This window comes from Lactuca virosa, chromosome 1 (assembly GCF_052849685.1).
Source record: "Lactuca virosa cultivar CGN04683 chromosome 1, Lactuca_virosa_CGN04683_v6, whole genome shotgun sequence".
Lineage (NCBI taxonomy): Eukaryota > Viridiplantae > Streptophyta > Magnoliopsida > Asterales > Asteraceae > Lactuca > Lactuca virosa.
The window spans coordinates 209,154,953-209,158,619 of NC_136426.1; the positions used below are offsets into that span (position 1 = coordinate 209,154,953).

Here is a 3,667-nt window from a genome sequence, read left to right on the forward strand (position 1 = left end):
GAAATAGCTAAAAATTGGATTTAGGGGTAAAAAGTGTGAAATTTCCAAAATTACCCGGGAGGTCTCGCACCTCCTATATATAGGTGCGAGCCGCGGATCCGAAGCAAGGAGAAACGAGCACGTGGCTCGCATGCGAGGGGGGGACAGATGGTTAGTGCGAGGCGAGGATACGCGGCGGACAGCTGGCTTCGATCGCGAGGAGTCAGCAACACGCGTCGGATGCGAGGGCTAGACAGGTGGCTCGCTTCAGACCTGCCACCAGTGCGACACGCGACACTTCACGATTGGACCTCGGCTTCGGACTGGACACGAGTCGGACATGCGGCACGATGTGAGCGAGGGTGACGTAGCCGATTACTGTTCATGCGAAATTTCTCGGTTCTTGGGATTTTTTTCGGTTTTTGTGCCCCGAACTTCAAAAATCCATAACTTTCTCATACGAGCTCCATTTTTTACGTTCTTTATATGCGCGCGTAGGTGAACTTATGATCTACAACTTTCGTTTAGACTTCGTTGGCTATTTTTGACATTATTTTTAATATTATTATTTTTAACAGACCGGGACAGGAAAATCCGTTAAAAATTCATAACTTCTTAATCCGACGTCCGTTTTCGTCAGTCTTTTTATCGTTGTACTACTATTGACGAGACCTTTGATTCACGTTTAGGTTGCGTTGGCTAAAAGTCATTCAATCTTTATTTCGAGTTTTTAGCCGTCTACTGTTATTCCAAAACTTAGAAAAATCATAACTTTCTCATACAAAGTCAGATTTGGACGTTCTTTTTATGAAAATTCTGGGTTTAACAAATACTATGATTTTCATTTAGATCACCAAGGCTAAAAAGTAGTTTATCAAAAACTCACTTTTTATAAAAAAAAAAATTTGGCTCCGTGCCGGTTTTGTCGCGGATCTTCGATTGGTCACAACTTCTTCTTTATAACTCGGATTTCAATGAGGTTTTCGCCTAAATGTTTCTAAGGAGATTCTTTACAACTTTCAATAATAAAATTTTACTTATTTCAAATTTTATATTTTCGTTAAATTTCAACATTTGCCTTTTGTTTGGAATCTCATAAGACTTCCAAAACATTCTGAATGATTCTAAACATAGTTTTACTTCATTTCAAGTAAAAACTATCCGTTAGAATCAATACTCATAATTATATAATATTTCATAATATTATTCACTTTTTAAAATTTACAAAACACGATTTCAAAATGTGTATGTTACACTTTCCTATAAAAATTTACTTCAATTTATTGGCATTACTATTACCGAGTTCATCCAAAATGAATTGACATTTGTATGTCCCACCAGATTTTGGTGTCCATGAGCATCAAACTTTATTCCATAATCTAATGAGTAAGTTGTTAAAAAGAATTAAATAACCATCATTGCACCTTATGCATCCCACTCTTAACTGACAACAGAAAATTAACATAAGTGTAAGATCGATAAGAGTCGTAATAGCTTTATTCATGAATATTACCATAAAAGTATTTCTCAAAGGTGTTGCATACATGGTTTCTGGATTCCTATTGATTTCTTTTTTCACATATCTAGAAATGTCATCTTTAGCATCACTTCTGTTGAAAAAATAAAAAAAAATAAAAAAAAAAAACCTCAAGGCAAAAACCAGGCAGAATTAAATTAATCATTTACATGTATAGATAATTATCAAAGTGTTAGAGCCCCAAATTATAGATTAATCAATTACATGAAAAGATAATCATCATATACATCATCTTTTAAAGTCATACATTGCTTCCTTTACATTAGAGAACAGCTGTAAAAAAAATAGAATACCAAATAAGAAAACAATAATCATGATGAAAAAGCTAAAAACATTGCTGTCATTAATTTAATTTCAGAAGATAAAACCATAAGAAAAATGTAATAAAAGTAAATAAAACAGACCATCATGCTTCTGTATCCATTGAGAACTGTATCATCCTTGCTCTTTTAAAAATTATATTACTCATCAATGAGAGAAAAACTTCATGATTTTGTGTACAAAAATCATATTGGGTGCATATTTAACAAATATATTACAAGACACATACTTGTTTGACTAATACAACGTTGGATACCAAAAACACTACAATAAAATACCCAAATTTGATTTTATATATGTCAAAAGATAAGCATAGTTTCGTAACAACATAATGGTGATCAATATTTTGCCTGATCCAGTCTCCATGATGTAAAAATACTATTATGTTATGCTTCAATGCTTATTCTAGAGCTTCTATCTGATATCGATAAAAATACCCAAAAAAAAAATTGCATCAAGAAACACTTACAACTAAATCAGTACTAGTACACTTAAACTAATCAAGAACTTTCATTCACCATTTTGATAAACATAAGTTTTCATGGACAATAGAAAAAAAAAAGCAAAGAATCTGGTAAGGACATATATATCATCTCCCTAGAATGCACCAAGATGTTCTTCAAAGTTGATCATCTACCTCAAAAAAAAAAAAAAAACTATTAAAAAAATTGGTAACTAAAAGCATAGATGTGTGTGTGACTGGTTTTTGTTTTTCAAAATATGGTCATATGTTACCGGTAACAAAAAATAGAGAAGAGGAATTTGTATTATTCTATTTAGGGTTTGTAGACGGAGAGAGCGTATGAAATCGAACTTCAAACCCTAAATAGAATAATACAAATTCAGGGTGGTGAGAAGAAGAACAGTGAAAAGGTAAAAAAAAAAAAAAAAAAAAAAAAAAACCCACAAACTTCTGCTTAGACGAACATCAATCGATAGAGTTTGAAGAGAGACAATAGAGTTCGTGCCTATCGATAGAAATCAGGACATTGCTTTTGCGTCTTTGCAAAAAATTAACATCAGAAAAACCCATAATCCAGAATAAGAATGAAAACTTACAACAAAAGAGACAACAAATAATCAAAAACTCACACAATCTGCAAAGAACCCTAGGTACATTTTGATTGATGAAGCAATTGATGAACCATTGAGGAAATTACATTCAATCGGTAGACATTAAGAGGTAATTTCTTGCTTCAACTTATGGTTTTCTAATCCGCTGCTCAAGAGACAGACAGATAGCCTGGAGAATCAGGACTTTTGATTGTTTGAAAAATGGGTTGAAAGGGATCTACAAAAGAAGACGAATTTTTGTTTAGAAAGAAATGAAAGTAGGATGCAATAATTGTTTTATATATACAGAGTTCCGAGAGACCAGGGGAACGTGGGCAGTTGTCCCTTTCACCAGTCGATCGCCAATAAAACAGAAGGTGAGCAGTTGAAGGAGAAGGGGGTTAGCCGAACGTGGGGAAGAAGCGGATAAACGTGGGGAAGAAGATTGGCAGGAAAACTATAAATTTGGGTTTTTGGGTTGAATATAGGTTAAGTCAACTGGTTGGGTCATCTTTTACACTACATAGAGACTAAATTTGTAGCGTACTCTATGTTCTTCTATCTATTTAAAGTTTTGCTTCTATTGAAATTTTATTTTAGCTGACGATTGTAACAATAATATTTTATTGATATCATATACAAGTAAATTACATTTTTCTATTTAAATACAATACTGATAAAATATATTTACCAACAAATGACATGTAATTCCTAATGAGCATAAATTTCAATATATAATTTTTTTGTTCACCTTGACACATCAATAATACTGTCAAC

The 3,667-nt window shown here is 33.0% G+C and overlaps 1 long non-coding RNA gene across 4 annotated transcripts; it reads right to left on the minus strand.

Annotated features, from left to right (window-relative positions):
* Positions 1–1,215: 1,215 nt before the first annotated feature.
* LOC145108483 (uncharacterized) lies at positions 1,216–3,412 on the minus strand. 4 transcript variants are annotated; one of them, XR_013708307.1, is made up of 3 exons: positions 2,930–3,412; positions 1,493–1,589; positions 1,216–1,423 (listed from the first exon to the last, which is right to left on the minus strand). It is a non-coding gene; the product is annotated as an uncharacterized LOC145108483 (long non-coding RNA). The 4 variants fall into 4 exon arrangements; XR_013708302.1 differs by lacking the exons at positions 1,216–1,423; positions 1,493–1,589 and adding an exon at positions 1,940–2,470; XR_013708301.1 differs by lacking the exons at positions 1,216–1,423; positions 1,493–1,589 and adding an exon at positions 1,940–2,470 and having other exon boundaries at positions 2,749–3,412.
* Positions 3,413–3,667: the final 255 nt, after the last annotated feature.